Raw genomic sequence first — 20864 nt, forward strand, 5'->3', positions numbered from 1 at the left:
TATCCGTGAATGCGTTAAGTCACATATTAACACATGTATGTGACAATGTAAGTTGTTAAAACACTGAATAAAATAAATTATGTTATCAAACTAATCCTTTTTTAATTGTTATGTGATTTCATAGGCAAGTTATAGCCAAAGACTTAAAAGTAAAAGACCATAAACTCATGGTTATGATGTTTATGCAACACACGAGCCGGAGCCGGATCAGACCGATCTCTCAACACAGATATGATGCTTGGATTATTATGGAAGCATTAGAGTTCTGGTTAAAATAAGCAACAAACCACTTTAAAATACTGCAAAGACAACTTTAACTGTGGTAATATTAGTCATATAAAAATACTATTAAAATCTGTCCAAAAACTGTGTGTACAGTGGTGTAGAACCTTCTCGGCCCGTCAAAAATAAATTCTATAAAGGAAAACAACACACCAAATAGCATCAGCAGATCACCTGATTCTAGTGGTGTGTGTTTTATTTCTCTCAGACAAAAGCCCGCCGAAGTTATTGCGAAATAACCACCAAAGCATCGCAGCAAAAAAATAGAAATTTCTCCAAGCAGACATAGAAATCGACGCACAGCCAGTTGAATAATGCTCATAGATAGCTAGATAGCTAGCTACCTAGCTTGGTTAGCCTTGTTTTCAACATCAGAGCCCTGGCTACAATAAGTCGTAAACTACTTAAAAATACTCAACACAACTTCAGTGTGTGAGTAAGAACATATTCCATGTAGATTTGTCCAGAAATGTTGGACTTGACCGACCAAAAGTGCCATATTTTTATGACGCCTCATGCTACATCAGTATTAGGCAACACGAGCAGAACGCGCTGATTACGGTGATATAAGTTCGCTCAGACGAACCCGGCCGAACTTCCAGTACAAAACCCAAGGAGGGAAAAGATAATAGATGTACCTTTGTTGTTTTTCACAGAAATAATGGATTTAATCCGCGGTTTTTGCAAGAAGCTCTTGTTAGCGTTTAGCTAACATTCCGAACTTGTTGCTAGCGAGGCAACATGGCTGCTCAAGCTATCCGGTCGTTTTTTTTTGAGCCAAACAGAAATCTGGAGTGACATGTGACCCTCTATCTGTTTTTCAAAGTAAAAGCCCGTGGAAGCACAGGGTCGCTTGCGCGCCTCTTTGGGTCCGATCCGAACTCAACTTATAAAAAAATGAAGACTCTGAGCCAGCCGTTCGTCTGACGTGAGGCCTTCACAGAAGCCTTCTGTAGAGTAGTTTATCCTTCCTCCATCAACTTGAAACTTTACATGTGTACCGTCCACAAACTGGGTTCGTGCGTAGATGTGTTTTGATACTGAGCTTTAAAGCTTTCTGGGATTCATAGGGCAAGTTTATCACATTTTTTGAGGCAAATTTCTTGTGTGTAATATTGATATATTCTTTCAACAATAACATATAGACTGATTGTCACACATTATAGCGCTCACAGGGGTTCCCCTTTATCTCCTCAAAAAGAAATTGTACAAATAGACAAAGTGGTTCCAGAGTTATTACACTTTGTATCATGGGTGTGCCATTTTTGGAGCAGATTCCATAAAATAGGCTTGTGCTTAAACAAGATACCAATCGTATGTTGTGTGCTGTGGCAGCCATGTTTACGTGTTTTTCAGCCATTGGTCCCCCTCCCCTATAAATCCTCTTGGCCCCGGCCCAGAGAGGGACATCTGGAGGAGGACGGCATCACAACATATTTTTGTTGCGTGGGCTGAGCCCATTGTTTCTGGATCTAACTGATAAGACGGAAGCAGGAAGTCCCACCATTGAAGTAGATGTTTGTTTGTCCGAATCAAGGAAGTATCGTGATAGTAATTAGACCAGTAGTACAACACTCCATTCAATGTAGAATGTTACACACGTCATTTTATTCTCAACACATTTAAATGTTCAATGTTTATCGTCTACACCTCGGGATTTGGCTTCCAGCACAAATGGAATGTTTTTACACATTCGGTCAGTTGCTCCTTTCAATCTCATTTAATATTTGTATGTGAGTTAAGTCAAATAGTAATATTTGCACCAATTTGATTCATACAAAATACTGCTGTCCTCCTCACAGAAAATGACAAACTATCTGAAAGTTGTTGTGAGGAGCTTTGGACTGAAGTGGTGGTGTCTCTACCCACCAGAGTCCCTTTAGGAAACCTCTCGTTCCACCGCAGCGTCTCGCTGTCTATCCCCTCAGTCCTGGTCCTGGTTCTCCAGGCCGTCCCTTCCCTCCAGAGGGTCCAGCACTTCATCCTGGGTTTTCCAGAAAGGAGAAGCTCTGCACCTGGAGGATGAGGAGGATGAGGAGGAGGAAGAGTTGCTGCTGCTGGCGGGAGCAAAGCCCTCCTCCTCCTCCTCCTCCTCATGGAGCTCGGCTGCAGGTCAGTCGGAGCTCTGCCACCTTGTTTTTGTTGCTTAAATCTAACGGAGGGCTTGAAGTTTATTTTCAGCCTGTCACAGTGTAACGCCGGGAAATTGGCATGTGTTTTATAGCTAAATAAAGATCATTCTTTCCTGGAAAAAAACCTAAAGATAAGATCAGATTTTCCGTGAATGCTCTTCATAAACCTGTTCTTTCAGAATTTGAAGCCTCTGTTGGGATTGTTTCTTGAGGGCTAATAGTTCACTGTGCTGGGAATGCATGTAAAATGACTTCTTTTTTTTGAGCCTGTAACCCCGGTATTTTGTGCAACAGGCCTACTGGGGTTGCTTAACCCAGTGTGGTTCCTTGCTGTGGTTCTAAATTTGATAAGCATGTCACACTCCTTCCGACACTGTTTGTGGTAAATCTGGCAGTTTAATATGAAACACCTTCTGTCGGTTTTTAAGCTCGATGTGAGAAGGAAACAGAGGGGCCGGTGCAAAAAAAAGCCCTTTTTTCTGTTTTAAGTTTATCAGATTTCTGGAAATCACAAATAAGCAAAAATTACCTTGAGCTTCTGTGAAATGTATTTGTAAAAACATTTAACCGCAAAGCCTCCGGGGGCTCTGTTAAATGACCCTCGTCGACCACATCAGTCTTTCCTCCTCGTCATGTGATGCTTCCTACCTCACCGTGTGACGCCGGAGAGGGCAATGCAGCAGCGCCGGCAGCGGGCCTCGATGTACAGCAGAGCCGTTCCCACCCTCCCACGGCCCTGCTGAGCTCAATGCAGCCATTGTCACAGACGGAGTCCTGCAGGAACTCAAATTACATAAAGTCTCTAAATTGATTTTATTGTGCGCTCTTATTTTAGCAGTTAACTGATGCGCCGGCGGTTAGAACCAAACGGAAGGCGACGCGGGGCCCCGCTCATGGGGGGGGGGGGGGGGGGGGGGGGGTCCTTTTCAGGTCACCACCACTTCCCATTTTTGCTCAGGTTGCTCAGGAAACACGTGCCCGAACGGTGGAGGCCTGCTGCTGCCAGCCAGAAGATACCCGGACCGCAGAGGACGAGTAGTGTGTGTGTGTGTGTGTGTGTGTGTGTGTGTGTGTGTGTGTGTGTGTGTGTGTGTGTGTGTGTGTGTGTGCCACAATTTATCTGAGGTTCACTGCACTTCCTCGTGTCTTACAAGGGAACCTTCTGTTACCGGCACGGGACTCCAGCAGATGGCTGCCGGGACGTTGCTCCTGTAAACATAAAAACACTGAGAAAACATGGACAAACAACCGTTTTCATACTTTGTGGGATTGTTAAAGTTTCGAAGGGTTTTTCCTCATAGCTTGTAAAAATAACTCATTTGTTTGGTTACATTGACTAAATGTCCTTTTGATGAGAAGGTGGTGTTGATTAAACTTACCATCGAGGCTTGAACAGATCGTTCAATAAAGGTAATAAAAAAACCATTTCAGAACTTTCCGATGACTTAAAGAGCAAAAGTTCTGGGCGGGGCTTACTGTGATTGACAGGTCTCCACCACAGTGTTGTGGTGTCTGGGAGTTGTTTGTGTTTTGGTCTGAAACTTTCGCGGCGTGTTTTCATTTCCGGTAAGTTTATCGTAACATTTTGGTTGCCTGAGATATTGTGCATTCAGTTTATCTCAACTTACCCTACAAACCAATGGGTGATGTCCCAACGACATCTTCCGATATAAAGTCCACAACCAGACCAATTTCAAAATACCACTCCTGAGGGTAGTGCTGTAGAACGTGACCTTTGCTGCTGCCTAGTATAAGCAATTACACATACTGTTTTCCAGCACATCACAGCGCCGAAGCAGCACTGTTGAGGTCACCAATGACCTCCTCGGTGCAGCCAATATTGGTTACTCCTTTTGCTACACAGTTGCTTTGCAGACAGGACCTTCTTTGTTACTGGTGGCAATTCATCCTCCACCCTGGTATCTCTCACGAGGCGTCCCTCAGGGCTCAACCGCCGGCCCCCTTCTATTTTCTATCCAAAAATGTTTGTTTGGCCAAATTATTCAGAACCACAACATCCCATTTCACCGCAACCCATGTGGAACAAAGCTACCGTCCATTGATAATAAAGAATGGTCACAATGTGAGACAAACAAAACAAAGGTCACATAGTCAGTACCAGAAATAAACTCCTCCAGCAGCTTGCCCAGTCCCTCAACTAATTATGCCATCACATTGAATAATATTCAACAGTACTTGGCCAAATATTTAGCTATGCAAACGTACAAGAAGGGGTCACCCCCCCGCACTAAGCATCTTTGTGGCGGCCCCCAGTTCGGTGTCAGATTCCTTACAGCATTCTGCTGTTTGTGTTTCTAGGCCTGCATGGTCTTGTCCCGAGCTACATTTTGATCCTCAGCTCAGATCACATCGCTCAGATCCACGGCTCAACGGCTGTCATCCCACAATCCAGTCCAACACGTTTTGTGAGAAAGGGCATCTAATGTTGACCTGCTTGCGTGCTCATGTAATGACTCTCGATGTTTGATATGCATACAGAATTACTTTCTGTACCGTGTCGATGTTTTAAGATGTCAATTAAATACTTTTGTCATGCGATAAGGTTTTGCTTAATTATGCTTATGTAGGTAATGGTTGCTTCACAAATGTTGCCCATAAGCTGCAGCCAGCAGCCAGTTAGCTTAGCTTAGCACAAAAACTAGACCAGGGAGGAAAACTTCTGTCATATTGAAAGTGTCAGATCTTCCCCGGTTTTAAACCCAAACGCTGATTAAACAAGATTGGTGGTGACAAGGTGAGTAAATACACAAATGTCTCTGAGATGGCATCCCAGACAGGTGAGTACAGGAGGCTTGACGAAACGATGGGGTGGAAGGTTCCGGTTGCCAGCAATAGGAAACGGATGAGCTAACAGGCAAATGGACTTAAACTATTGCGGCTGACACGCAAGCACAACATACGGACTCTGGCTGACGATCCGGCAGGGACTGGATGTCAGGTCTCGGCTTAAATAGTGTTCAGATGATCAGGACCAGGTGTGTTGGGGATTTGGAAAAGGTGGGAACAGGCCCCGGTGATCCTGGAATTCCCGCCTTGTACTCGTTGCCTAGCAACTGGAACCGCGGTTACGTTCAGGAACGACACAAAGCACAAAGCAGACACAGACAAACAGGGACAACACTCTGAAGGAGATGGGATCGTGACAGGAAGGTCGTAAAATGTTTTTCCCAGCATCTGCAAAGCTCACTAAATAATATCTGTTTCATTTAATCTGTACAAAAAGCTGCCCCTCCAGGAAGTTGTTGGCCCCGAGCAAAGACTGTGGTCTTATAACTGTTCTCAGTGTGCGAAGCTCCTATAGCCCCAGAAATGAGAGACGCATTGTTCCTTATTTCTCAAGCAAATAAGTGTCCAAAATAATTTGGGGATCTAGTGAGTACGGAAGCGGGATGACTTTCTTTCCTTCATTTCATTTCATAAAAAGGCAATACAGCTTACAGTCACATGAACAGTCTGACAGAGCTCCTCGTGAGACCCTGTCCATATCTCCTGGGACATTAATTCAGCTTTAACATGAGAGCTACCAAAAGTCCACTGGTAGTCAACGTGTTTCATAGCTTATAGCCAAAGACAGCGCTGGGGTTCTTGTATGGATGTTTGGTGTTCATCAATAATGTCATATGTATATATTCTTCAACATCTGAGACAACCGCCGACCCCGGACTCTGATGGGACCATAGAATGTGGACTCTGATGGGACCAGAGGGGGTGGACTCTGATGGGACCATAGAATGTGGACTCTGATGGGACCAGAGGAGGTGGACTCTGATGGGACCAGAGGAGGTGGACTCTGATGGGACCAGATGAGGTGGACTCTGATGGGACTAGAGGAGGTGGACTCTGATGGGACTAGAGGAGGTGGACTCTGATGGGACCAGAGAACGTGGACTCTGATGGACCAGAGAACGTGGACTCTGATGGGACCAGAGAACGTGGACTCTGATGGACCAGAAAACGTGGACTCTGATGGGACCAGATGAGGTGGACTCTGATGGGACCAGAGAACGTGGACTCTGATGGGACCATAGAATGTGGACTCTGATGGGACCAGAGAACGTGGACTCTGATGGGACCAGAGGAGGTGGACTCTGATGGGACTAGAGGAGGTGGACTCTGATGGGACCATAGAATGTGGACTCTGATGGGACCAGAGGAGGTGGACTCTGATGGGACCAGAGGAGGTGGACTCTGATGGGACCAGATGAGGTGGACTCTGATGGGACTAGAGGAGGTGGACTCTGATGGGACTAGAGGAGGTGGACTCTGATGGGACCAGAGAACGTGGACTCTGATGGACCAGAGAACGTGGACTCTGATGGGACCAGAGAACGTGGACTCTGATGGACCAGAGAACGTGGACTCTGATGGGACCAGATGAGGTGGACTCTGATGGGACCAGAGAACGTGGACTCTGATGGGACCAGAGGAGGTGGACTCTGATGGGACTAGAGGAGGTGGACTCTGATGGACCAGAGAACGTGGACTCTGATGGGACCAGAGAACGTGGACTCTGATGGACCAGAGAACGTGGACTCTGATGGGACCAGATGAGGTGGACTCTGATGGGACCAGAGAACGTGGACTCTGATGGGACCAAAGGAGGTGGACTCTGATGGGACTAGAGGAGGTGGACTCTGATGGACCAGAGAACGTGGACTCTGATGGACCAGAGAACGTGGACTCTGATGGGACCAGATGAGGTGGACTCTGATGGGACCAGAGAACGTGGACTCTGATGGGACCAGAGGAGGTGGACTCTGATGGGACTAGAGGAGGTGGACTCTGATGGACCAGAGAACGTGGACTCTGATGGGACCAGAGAACGTGGACTCTGATGGACCAGAGAACGTGGACTCTGATGGGACCAGAGAACGTGGACTCTGATGGGACTAGAGGAGGTGGACTCTGATGGGACCAGAGAACGTGGACTCTGATGGGACCAGAGAACGTGGACTCTGATGGGACTAGAGGAGGTGGACTCTGATGGGACCAGAGAACGTGGACTCTGATGGGACTAGAGGAGGTGGACTCTGATAGGACCAGAGAACGTGGACTCTGATGGGACCAGAGGGGGTCGACTCCTCTGTCACAGTTCACAGAAAAAGTTTTCCTCTGATATTTGTCGGCCATATTATCAATTATCATTATTTGCTGTTTACGTTCCTTGTGACGCAAATAAAAAATAATGCACAACAGGAATCTACCAGTGTGTTTCTTGCCATGTGTTTTATTTGCATAATAAGAATAAATGACCTGCGTTATCTGCTTACTTTCAGCTGAAACCAAGTGAAGCGATAAGGCAACCCTCCAGAAACACAAAAACAATACTGAGCTTCCTAACCGACCTTGACACAGGAGATAACAGAAATGAAAGTAAAGTAAATGGCAGAAAACCTCAACACATCTCGTAACTCACAATCATAATGAGATATTATCTCATAGTTATGACTAAAGGATCTTTTTGGCCTTATACTACTAACCCATAGCATTCTTTTTTTTTTTTATTCCTCTTGCACTGTATGTCTGACGTATTATGGCAATAAATGTTTCCTGATCCTGAGAACATGCAAAGAGGCAGCAATTAGTGCATAATTCATGTGCGAGGAAAGCGTGATATTGCACCATACATCCATCTTTATTATGTGTAGATTGCGACTCATTGTATTCTAAGTAGTGGGTTTTAATCAAAGATACTTTAATAAGCTATTGAGCAATGCAATGAGCAGGTCACCCCAGGGCCAGGAATATATCTATATTAATATTTAAAATAAGCTGAATAAGAAATAGGCCCTGGACCGGTTTTATAAGGAATGCAGTGTGTGTGTGTGTGTGTGTGTGTGTGTGTGTGTGTGTGTGTGTGTGTGTGTGTGTGTGTGTGTGTGTGTGTGTGTGCAGACCTTTTGTAAGGGTAACAGAGCTGTGAACCACCTCGTGCAGTGGAGGTAATCATTAATCTGACACGTCATCTCGGGCTTGATGCCACATTGATTGTGTCGTGCACACGCCACGTCCCCATGGCAACGTTGCTGCCTTTAATAGACCCGCGTATAATCGTTGGCGAAGACTAAAACTTCCAGCAGCTGCTGCATAACAATCTGTATTGTGATGGTTCTTTCTGACAGTTCTCACGTCGACAGTGTGTCCCAGAACGAGACCCGCCCCAGCTGATTACCTTTGCTTTTGACATGGCTTTTGCAAAATGATTCTGCCTGACTGGTCGTAATAAATCCGCTCCTCTGGTTTTAGTGTTCTTCACTTCCCTCATCCCATCCAAGCATTCCTGCTGTCTGTTCACGTCTTGTTCATCCTGGAAAACATTCCCCGGAGCCTTTCTGTGTGCCGGAACGTCGGTTTGGCAAGAGGATATCACCTGTCGGCTTTTTAAATATTTACCTTGTAAGGCTGCGAGGCCGACAAAGGCCAGGTATTGAGTTCATTTAAATCTCCAGTTCCCGTGGATCCGGGACGTCCAGCTAAACGCGCCATTCATTCCTTCCACGCTCTGCTTTTCTCTTATCTCGAATCGGATGGTACTGCATGTTATGCAGCAATTAAACCGAGGTTATCACAGAACACACTGAGTTTTATTGGATAACCTTCAATATTACAAGAAGGAAGGTGCGCTTCATGTTGTTTATCTGTAGATGTCACATCCTCAGTGCACCGCACACATCCCGTCTCATTCCAGTCCCCAAATTAGGACTAAACCATCCCACGATAACCCAACCGTGGACGTCCCTTATCTTCATGCACAACCTCATTTCTACTTTGTGGTTTTAAAATGCAGTGAACTGCAATTAACTCTGAAACGTGATACTAGAGACGTCAAAGCGATGTTAAATCTGTAAGAGCCATTTCTGTTATGGTTGGATTGTTAGCTCCGCCCCCCCAGGTGGAGGGAGGTTGTTTCAATTGGGCCAAAAGTGTCTCTACATTCTCCTTTAAGGGTTTATCTTTTATGTTTGGACTCGCTGCATGAAAGTGGTTTGTTCGCCTCTATAATCCTCATCTTTTTCCTGTCAGATGGGATCATTTAGCCACTGGCTGTAAAAACGTAAACACGTGTGTGTTCAGTATTCATCCTTATGTTCCAGCGGCTCAGGTGACGAGCGCATAGGTTTGTGTTCAAGCAAGCTGTCGCTCATAGTCCCAAAACCCCATCGCATATGTTGTAAATGAGAGCGGGAACCAGGATGCTGTGGCCTCAAATGATCCGCATGAGCAGCTCCGAGCACCAAACCCCAGCGCTGATGAACGTATGAGGACTTTGTGAAGTCATTGGGGTCTCCGGTGAGACGCCTTCTCCTGTGGAGCAGCAGCTCCGTCTGTGACTCCTCGGTGAATCAAACTGATCCAGCTCACAGCGCGAGGGTTGAAGTCTGCGCACCTCGGACGCACTAACGTTAGACACCGAGGCTGGATTTCATTCATTTCCTTATTTGGGTGGAGCCCAATAAATTAAGATTAAAGCAGGATATTGAATTATTATTGAATTTTAGTAAGTACTCTGTTGTTTTAGTTTTTTATTACAGCTTGTGGATTTATTAGGTCATAATTAAGGAAGGAATAACAACGTTGACCAAACACATGAAGAACATTTTAACCTCCTCAACATGCTCAACTTTAAAATCAGAGGATCACCAAATTCATTTACAATTCATCATGACAGCGATGTGAAAAGTCTGGAACAAATTTCACGGCAATCCGTCCAATATTTGTTTAGATGTGGTTTCCATGAGGACCACGGATGTGAACCTGGTGGTGAGACCGAAGGAGGGGTGGGGTTGGGGAGGTTGGGGGTCACCGGATCCTCTCCTCACCATGGAGATCTGTACCAAATCATCAAATAGTTCTTGGAACATTACAAGATGTTTAAAAGATGTCAAGTTATTTCTGCAATGAATGTTAAAAAAGAACCTCAGTCCAAATTTTTCCAAACTTTTCAGTCAAGACCAAATTAGTGGAGCAACCAAACACAACTGAACCCAACAACACGTGTCTAAGAAGGCTTTTTACTTCCATACTGAGCAACTTATCTGTGTATTTACCCGTTTGAATGCAGGTCCAACCTGTAAATCTAGAAAATAATATTCATAAATAGCGTTTATTTGAGTTTATTCTGTGCCGCACACGAGTGGCTGACGCACGCAACAGCTGGTAAAGAGAAGAACCGTGTGGTCCGTGATGTAAACAGACACACGTGCAGCTCTGAGATCTTCCCTCGCTTGAAGGCTCCACGTGTTCTTTTGGTCTTTGGTTCGATGGGTGGATGCTGACGGACGCTTCGTTGTGTGTTGGAGGCGGCGGCGAGGTGAGCGCTTACCTGTCCTCCTCACCTCCGCCAGGGTCGATGGATGTTCTGGGGGGTGACTCACACAACCAGAACATCCAAAGCTTTTGTAACTTGAAGAACGATCGGTTGTCCTCAACTCAGCTGCTCATTTAGTTTAGTTTTAAATTGACCACTGAACTACATCGCGTACTCCAGATGGATGGACGGTTATGAAAGGACAGTTATGTGGTCATTTAAGGGATAAAAGCAGAATAAATGTATCAGAAGTAAAGAAAACAAGGGATTATTCTGTGTAACTAAAGATTTAATGTTCTGTATATCGACGACACGCCTCTTGCATTCCAATCGTTGGGATTTAGACGCGGAGGTTCGTCAGCTCAGACTGAGGAAATGACGGACGGCTGCGAGAGTCGACGGGCGCTTTTCTTTTCGTCTGCCGGTTTGTGTCGTCTCCACGCGATCCCTGTAATACTTTCTTTTTTCCTGGTTTTTCGGCCACCTGCACTTGATTTTAAGGCCCAACATATGTGGCGTTATTAGAACGCCCCCGAGGCGCCAATTGTTATTTTAGGGATTTTGAGGTTGAAGCTGTCTGAAATTCAGCAGGATGTTCGGAGGTCAGCGTGTGTCAGGATTCCACCCTCATCCCGTCCAACGTCGCCTCCCACTCAATTCCATTCTCCTCCCTCTCATTCAATCACCCGGTCTCCTGAATACTAATCACCTTCACCTGAGCCTAATCACCAGCACTCCTTTATAACCCAACATGCATCACTCACCCGTTGTCTGATCTCGTCATTCCATGACTACAGACTCTTCGAGCTCACTTCCGTGTCTTCCCAGATACCCTCCTGAGCTTCCTGAAACTCCACGCGTCATCACCAGCTGTTCACCATCTCCATCGGCGTCTTCATCCAGAGCAAGCCGGACTCCTCGCCTTTCAGCTAAGACTCTCCATTCCCCCGTGTCTTACAACCTACTTTCCTCTCGACGTCTGTAACAATAAAGCTGCATTGGAAACTCACCCCTCTGTTCCGTGTTTCAATACCTGACAGAAGATCAGACCACAATATGCAACGCTCTACGGATGCGCGAGAGGATCCACCGCTACCTATTCCCCCGGCTTCAGCTCCTCTGGCAGCGGAGTCCCTCCCGCGTACACCCGCAGCTTTGTTCTCTGCCTCTTCGAGTCCCATGGCCCGGCCCGCGCCCTACTCCGGTGAGGCGGAGGATTGCAGTGGGTTTCTCTTACAGACATCTCTATACTTCACCATGAATGAACATCAATTCTGTGGCGATCCTGCTCGGGTGGCCTTCCTCATATCACTGTTGTCCGGCCCCGCTCTTCAATGGGCTCAAGCCTTGTGGCATTCCGATTCTCCGGTAATTAAATCTCTCCCTGATTTTCTCCGTCACTTTAAAGAGGTGTTTGGCCAAACAGTGGCTTCTTTATCTGTTCACGATCAATTGTTCCAACTTCAACAAGGGAATTCTTCCGTGAACGCCTACGCTCTTCGCTTCCGCACCCTCGCCGCAGCTAGTGGATGGAACGAGCCCGCGTTAATCACCGCATTCCGCCAGGGGTTAAACCCGACGGTTCGTCAGCTGATTGTGGTGTATGATGATGTCATGGGCATCGAAAATCTCATCCAGAAAACCATTCGAGTTGCACAACTACTCACTGCTTGCGATCGGCCCACACACATGAGACCTTCCCCGCTGCCGGCAACAGACTCCTCCCCGGCCTCTCCTCCGGCTCCAATTCCTATGGAAGTCGACGCCTCTCATCTCTCCCCTTCTGAGCGCCAGCGACGAATGCAACAACATCTATGTTTATACTGTGCTTCTGACCAGCATATGCTCAGCAACTGCCCCGTTCGACCTCCGCGCCTAGCAGTGAGTTCAATTACTGTAACCCCTCCAGTAGAACATCTAGTGAAAACACGAGTACATCTCCTAACCCATAAACTGTGTATTCCAGCGCAAGCCCTCATCGATTCAGGCTCCGCGGGGAACTTCATCTCCTTCACCTGCCTTCAGAAGATGAATCTCAGCAGAAAACGACTAGATCACGATCTCTCTATTAACACCATCCAAGGCAAACCGCTAGGCCGAGGTCGTATCCGTTACTGCTCCCCCGTAATCACTCTTCAAATAGGATGTCTGCATTCTGAGAAAATTTCCTTTATGGTGCTGGAGGAGTCTACCGCTGAACTCATCCTGGGACGACCCTGGTTGATCCAACATCAACCCGTACTCTGCTGGAAAACCGGCGAAATCCTCCGATGGGGTAATGACTGTCACCACTCCTGTTTGAAATCTGTTAAGAAAATCTCTTCTTCCTCTTCCTCGCCAGACGTCTCCGAGGCCGCGGTTCCTGTGTTATCTGCAGTTGAAACCGGCCCCCAGACCCACGTCCAAGGTGAAATTCCAGTGGAGTACCGGACGTTCCAGGACGTCTTCAGTAAAGCACTGGCAACCAAGTTACCACCTCATCGGCCAGGGGACTGTGCAATTGACCTGCTACCCGGAGCTACACTTCCTAAGGGCCGAATATATCCCTTGTCCATCCCGGAACAAAGGGCCATGGAGGAGTATGTGGCAGAGGCATTACAGCAAGAGTTCATACGTCCATCCATCTCCCCGGCCGCCTCAAGCTTTTTCTTCGTGGCTAAGAAGGACGGGGGCTTGCGGCCCTGCATTGACTATCGTCACCTGAATTCACAAACCATCAAATTCCGCTATCCCCTTCCTCTGGTCCCTGCCGCTCTGGAACAGCTACGTGGCGCCCGCCTCTTTTCCAAGCTAGACCTGAGAAGTGCCTACAATCTGATACGAATCCGTCATGGCGATGAATGGAAGACTGCCTTCGTGACCCCCTCAGGCCACTACGAGTATCAGGTAATGCCGTTCGGCTTATCCAACGCTCCTGCCGTCTTCCAGAGCTACATGAACGAAGTTCTCCGGCCCTTCCTCAACCGGTTTGTCATTGTGTACATCGACGACATACTAATCTATTCTTCTTCCAGATCTGAGCATCATAATCATGTCCTTCAAGTACTACGAAAGCTACGAGAACACCAACTATACCTCAAATTGGAGAAGTGCGAGTTCCACACTTCAACCGTCCAGTTCCTGGGATACATCATCAGCCAAGAGGGAATCCAAATGGACCCGAGGAAGGTAGACGCCATTCAGGACTGGCCCATGCCAGCCACCATTAAAGAACTCCAGCGCTTCCTAGGATTTGCAAATTTCTACAGACGTTTCATCCAGAACTACAGTCACCTCAGCTCTCCCCTCACATCTGCTCTGAAGGGCCGGCCCAAGTCCCTGTCCTTGACACCCGCAGCCATGGAAGCATTCCAACAACTAAAGGACTCTTTCTCCTCAGCACCTGTTTTAGCTCATCCCAACCCAGAACTTCCGTTCATCGTGGAAGTTGATGCTTCATCTACTGGTGTAGGAGCAGTACTGTCTCAGCGGCAGGGCGAACCCCCCATACTCCATCCATGCGCCTTCTTCTCCAGGAAACTTGCCCCGGCGGAGCAGAATTATGATATTGGAAACCGTGAGCTACTCGCCATCAAGCTAGCCCTTGAGGAATGGAGACACTGGCTGGAGGGGGCTAATCACCAGTTTGAGGTAATTACTGACCACAGAAACCTTGAATACCTTCGTGAAACTAAAAGACTGAATCCAAGACAAGCCCGCTGGGCTCTCTTCTTCACCCGCTTCGACTTCACGGTATCATATCGCCCTGGAAGTAAGAATTGCAGAGCAGATGCCCTCTCCCGAATCCATCATGCTTCCTCGGACGAGGCCGAACCGGTTCCTATCCTCCCTCCAGCTCTCTTCATTAGTCCGATCATCTGGGACCTTGACGACCAGATCAATCAGGAAAACCTTCTCCATCCTGCTCCGCCGGGAGGGCCAGACGGGAGCAAATTCGTCCCTGAACACCTGAGAATCCCCCTTCTGGACTCGGCCCACTCTGTTCCGGGCACTGGACATCCGGGTAGCAAGCGGACCCTCTCACTCCTCCGTCAACGGTACTGGTGGCCCACCATCTCGGAGGACGTCGCAAGGTTCGTCAAAGGATGTTCAGTCTGTGCCATCGTCAATACCCCGAGGAGACTGCCTGAGGGAAAATTATTGCCTCTACCGATTCCGCGTCGTCCATGGTCCCACATCGGAATCGATTTCATGACCGACCTTCCTCCTTCTGATGGTTTCACGTGTGTACTAGTAGTGGTGGATCGTTTCTCAAAGGGCTGCAAGTTAATCCCGCTAGCTGGCCTCCCTACTGCACTCGTGACCGCAGAAGCCCTCTTCCATAATGTCTTCCGGAACTTCGGAATTCCAGAAGACATAGTCTCGGACAGGGGACCCCAGTTCATCTCCAGAGTCTGGCGTGCCTTCTTCCGGCTCCTCGGGGTAACTGTCAGTCTATCTTCAGGATACCATCCACAGACTAATGGCCAAACTGAACGCAAGATCCAAGAGATTAGTCGATATCTGCGGACCTACTGCCACCAGTACCAGGACAGCTGGAACCAATACCTCCCCTGGGCGGAATATGCCCAAAATTCCCTGCGACAGTCCACCACCGGGCTCACCCCTTTTCAATGCATACTGGGATACCAGCCACCTCTCTTCCCCTGGTCGGGTGAGCCCTCAGAGGTTCCAGCTGTCGACTTCTGGTTCCATCAGAGCGAGGGGGTATGGGACTCAGCTCACGTTCAACTCCAACAGGCAGTCAGAAGGCACAAAACACAAGCTGACCGTCGAAGACTAAAAACTCCTATTTATCAACCAGGACAGAAGGTTTGGCTCTCTTCTAGAGATATTCGACTCAGACTGCCCTGTCGTAAACTGAATCCTCGGTTCATTGGACCATTCCCCATCGAGAGACAGTTGAACGAAGTCACCTACAGACTCAAGCTACCCCGACAGTATCGTATATCTCCCTCGTTTCATGTTTCGCTGTTAAAACCCTTCATTGAACCGGTCTCCCCTTGTCCCTCAGATGACCCCTCGGTGGATGTACCTCCTCCTCCGGTGCCTGTGGAGGATGAACCCATCTATGGGATCCGGACCATCTTGGACTCTCGGCGGCGAGGTCCCCGACTGGAGTACCTCATCGACTGGGAGGATTACGGACCTGAGGAACGATGCTGGGTACTTCGTGATGACGTCCTAGATCCGACGCTCCTCTCTCAGTTTCACGAGGAACATCCGGATCGTCCTGCACCCAGAGGTCGGGGTAGACCTCGTCGCCGACAACATCCTTCGCAGGCGTCAAGAGCCGCCTCGGGAGGAGGGGGTACTGTCAGGATTCCACCCTCATCCCGTCCAACGTCGCCTCCCACTCAATTCCATTCTCCTCCCTCTCATTCAATCACCCGGTCTCCTGAATACTAATCACCTTCACCTGAGCCTAATCACCAGCACTCCTTTATAACCCAACATGCATCACTCACCCGTTGTCTGATCTCGTCATTCCATGACTACAGACTCTTCGAGCTCACTTCCGTGTCTTCCCAGATACCCTCCTGAGCTTCCTGAAACTCCACGCGTCATCACCAGCTGTTCACCATCTCCATCGGCGTCTTCATCCAGAGCAAGCCGGACTCCTCGCCTTTCAGCTAAGACTCTCCATTCCCCCGTGTCTTACAACCTACTTTCCTCTCGACGTCTGTAACAATAAAGCTGCATTGGAAACTCACCCCTCTGTTCCGTGTTTCAATACCTGACAGCGTGCTTAAAGTCTTATGAGTCGCGTTGTTTTCGTTTTTTCATTTAGCGGAAGACAGAAACAAATAATCATTCGTAAGTTTGCGTTCAGTCGGTGATTTGATGATCGTTGTACAAAGAGAAACAACAAAGCTTCCAATCTAAATCTACCTCTACATAATAAGCTGAAGGATCTTGTCCCTCCATCTCTGATGATGCTGGAACAGCTTGATCGTGTTCGGCCTCTTAAGACCTGAATGGAGCCAGAAGGAGACGAAGGTTTCTCCTGCTGAACACGAGGCTGGAATCTCTTCACCTTGAACAAACATCCTGTTTCTCTGCTCCTCATTCTGACGGAATGTCCTTCCTTCCCTTTCAATTGGATCCATCCATCCAGACTCATTCTGTCTGTCTGACTGGCGTCAAAGATCTCAGATAGTAAATCCACCACAGCGCCTCCTATCTAGCAGGGAACCGCCGCCTCGTTTCATTGAACGTGAACAATGTCCTTTCCCAGTTGTTGTTATGCTGCTTTGCACACGTTACGTAGAACCTCAGCGCGGCCTGTTTGACTCTACGTGGACCATCGGCCACTGACTGAACATCACGCTGCATGAAGAAGACTTGAAACCAGAGACCAGCAATGTTTACCGAGGGAATAAATCAAGAGAGAAGTGGACGTCTGTGGGAGCGGAGGAGTCGCCCCCTGCTGGTCACTGCACAGAATGCAGCTTTAACACGCGACGCGCCGGCTTCACTCTGCAGAACCAGCGGCGGCGCCTTCAGTCGTCTGAACCTCGTGAACGTACGAACTGGAACCCGTGACGCAGCGCAGAAGGACACGTGGACCGAGAGAAGAATCTTTTTTTTTTAAATAGAAAAGTCAGGCTACAAATCAAGCAAAGCACAGCGAAGCGAACTCCTCCAGAGCCGCGGGACGCCGGAACACAACACGGACCAGTTCCCCCTTTTTACTACAACAAATCACAGCGTCTGCTGGGAAGAATTACCGGTTCAGGGTACTGGATAGTCTTTCCCGTCCTTCCAAAGGCCCGTCTCGCTTTCTCATGTGTTTATTTAAATACCGCGCTGGGACGCCGCTGGGACACGCCGCTGGGACACGCCGCTGGGACGGCTAATTTCATGTTTTTATTTCCATAACACGTGGAAATAATGAGAGCTCGGCAAATGGGCGGGTATTCCATCTGCTTCATGTTGTTCTATAGGTAGAAAGGAATAGTTGTGTTACTCCCCCACCGATCACATCCTCCCCTTTTCCTAAAGAAATGACAACCGAAGTGAAGATGCATTGTTTGAATCGCACTCCTTCTTCCTGCCCGTCTCGTGTTCGTCCTCCTCACACACAACAGTGTCCATTAAGTTCCTCTTCATTCGCTTCCTACAGTGAAACATACATGACCCTGACTGCACACGTCTGAAGGGTCACTTTTCATATGGACGTCTTTGTCTTTTCTCAGCCAAGTGACTCTCGGGTCACTTCTGGTTACCAAATGAAGCGTGTGAGGTCAGCAACTCCGTCCGTGGGAGAGATGGACGGGACGGGACGGGGCGGGACGGGACGGGGGTGAAACAAGGAGACTCGGGGGGCTGTGAAGAACAGTCGCGAGTGCACTCGGCTGTCAAAGGACTCACAAATACCACAAAGCATTTGAACGAATACGTGAAGGTACCAGGGAACGAAATGGCTGGACTCCGATGTGATCTGATCCAGGATCTGTTAGTGAACACGTCCCTTCAGCCAGCTTTCATCTTTTTATCTTCTCCACAGTCATGTGGTCGATAAAGATCCTGTTGGGATTTATGATATAATTCCGTCAGCATCCCACCGGCATCTGCATTATTGCAAGAAACACACCTGCATAGATTCTTGCATGTATTACCGTGCACACATCTGTGTGTTGCTCGGCAACTGTTTCAGGACTACAATGGTCGGCGGCTGAATTTGCAAAAACCACATTCACATTCACCACTTTGGCCTGACGACCCCTGAAGGCCCGTCGATGCCCACGGATGCTTCTCATTGGGCTCTGAGGAGACGACGGCACACGTGTGAGGGGAACTCACGACTTACTCTGCATCTGCTGATTTCAGTCATACTTTCTTACGTGTTTCCATCTGAGAAAACACATCCGCGGCGCAGCCGACGCGCTGCTTCCTGCACAGCTGTGCTGGACCGGCACAACAACCCTCCAATGACTTATTCAGCGAAGACGAGCCGGTGCGTCAGATACCTCTTTCCTCCACGAGTCGCTCACTCGCTGTCGTATCATTTCGAAGGAAGGAACCAGCAGTGTTATCATGACTCTGTGAGGAAAACATCCTGCAGTTTAATACTCCGTCGCCCCCCCCATCCACTACCTCAGCCCCCCCGCCGCCTTTTAATACCCAGCAGCTAAGTGACCTCATGAGAAGTTGTGAATGGACGGAGCTTATCGGGCCCCACAGACCTCGGCCCCGTGTGGGACGCTGACACACGGTAACAGTGAGGCAGCGCGTCCATGAAGGCTACGTGAATATACACAGACATGAATATATACATATGTGTGTGTGTGTGTGTGTGTGTGTGTGTGTGTGTGTGTTATTGCGGTTGCGCAGGAATCCTCCAGCTGACAGCAGGAAACCTGAGGCGGCGCGTTGAATAAATAAACTACTGAGCGTGTTGGTTTTCACTGCGAAACGATCAGCTGTTCTACCTTTATTGCTAAAAATGTTAATACAATAAAATAGTTACCTCACATTATGTTCTTCATTCTTAAAAAAAAGGAACCCTTCAGAAAGAATAATGATTCAATATTTCCGGAGCATGTTTTCTCTTTTGTTGAGTCTCTGCTGGTCGTCAGATACAAATCGCACTATATTAATATTTATACTGTTATTGTCAACACAATTCCTGTTTCTGTGTCAAACGTCAATCCGCTCCCAGAACGTCAGAACCGTTTCCTCTTTCCAATAATGTAGATCCTCCTGATTACCCCCACTTATTGTCGTGGGTTTTCACAATATCGACATAAAGCTGACTGGGGGGGGAGGAGGGTCCAACCCGACATCCCGACCTCTGACCTCTCCGCTCTGCATGTGATAAACAGCTTGTTCCTCCTCACTGAGAGCAAAACACTCCACTAGATCTCCACTCTCTGCTGTCCTGCTCCTAAATGGTGGAAGGAGGTCTCTGAAGACATCAGGACCACAGAGAGCCTTCACATCTTCAGACTAAAGACACACCACTTCAGACTCTACCTCCACTAACACACTAACTAACTGTAGCCCCCCCGGCCCCCCGTGGTGACGAGACACTGGTAGAAGCAACAGTTGCTGTAAATCCTATTTAGATTATATATTATATTATTCTCGCCACTTGTCATTATCATTCTTCATTTGGGGTTCAGTTGGTACTCAGAGAAAGATGCAACCCCCCCCACCCCCCCCACCCTCCCTTCTCTCGCCCACGGACCCCCCCCCCCCTCCCTCCCGTCCCGCCGCTGTTGTCGTGTTTATCTCAGAAGTTGATCTGGACCTGCCGGCCAGTGAGTGACAGGCTGGTAATAAAGGCTGCTGGCTCTGATGATACGAGCCAATCAACAAATCACATCAACACACGCGTGTCTTTCCTCATTGGAAATGTTCATTTTAGATTTTAGATTTTAGGGAGTTGTTTTCTAGTATGTGTGTGTGTGTGTGTGCGTGCGTGCGTGTGTGCGCGCGTGTGTGTGCGTGTGTGTGTGCGTGTGTGTGTGTGTGAGTGTGGAATGAGCATCAGATGGCACAGAAGTGTTAGCGCCCCCCTTAGTGGTGGAAGTTAACATAGAATGTGCGGTGATTCTTCTCTCTGTTCTCGGTGCGTGAAGCAGAACTTGGTTGGTGACACATCTCTGCAGACGTGGCGCCATAATTCTTCACTGTGCATTTTGTAAAAAAGGCCTTAGAAAGATGAGTGGTGTGCAGAGACGTCCCTCCTCTCTGCTGAAAGTATTTCCCCTTTAAAACTAAAACTCTAAATAAAGGTTTCATACTTGTTGTTCTGTTTTTTAAATAGTGGGTTTCAGATGTCAACTTTCAGCAAAACAACTACATTTTACGGTGTTATAAATGAGAACATGGGTCCAATATTCTACGACCCAATTAAAGGTTTCTGTTGGTCCGTCCAGCACGAATTTATCATCGAGTTCAGACGTTTATCTGCGGCTCTACGTCATTTATACCGTGTTTAATTCATCTGTTTGCTGGAGTCCATCTCCTGCTCAGTGTTATGGACGCGTTCCTGCAGCAGCTGTTGGCCGACGGTACTCTGGCATCCAGGTGTTGCTCCACCTGCTGCTCCACCTGCGTTGTTTGGTGAGCTGGCAGCCTGCTCGTGTGTGTGTGTGTGTGTGTGTGTGTGT

The 20864-nt window shown here is 48.0% G+C and overlaps 2 long non-coding RNA genes across 2 annotated transcripts in view; one reads left to right on the forward strand and one right to left on the reverse strand.

Moving 5' to 3' along the window:
- LOC144411508 (uncharacterized) overlaps window positions 1-20864 on the reverse strand; it is a 116175-nt gene that overhangs the window by 30143 nt on the left and 65168 nt on the right. The window lies entirely within an intron of this gene.
- On the forward strand, window positions 15944-16456 carry LOC144411342 (uncharacterized). Its single transcript, XR_013468488.1, has 2 exons — window positions 15944-16054; window positions 16276-16456. It is a non-coding gene; the product is annotated as an uncharacterized LOC144411342 (long non-coding RNA).

This window comes from Gasterosteus aculeatus, chromosome 8 (assembly GCF_964276395.1).
Source record: "Gasterosteus aculeatus chromosome 8, fGasAcu3.hap1.1, whole genome shotgun sequence".
NCBI lineage: Eukaryota > Metazoa > Chordata > Actinopteri > Perciformes > Gasterosteidae > Gasterosteus > Gasterosteus aculeatus.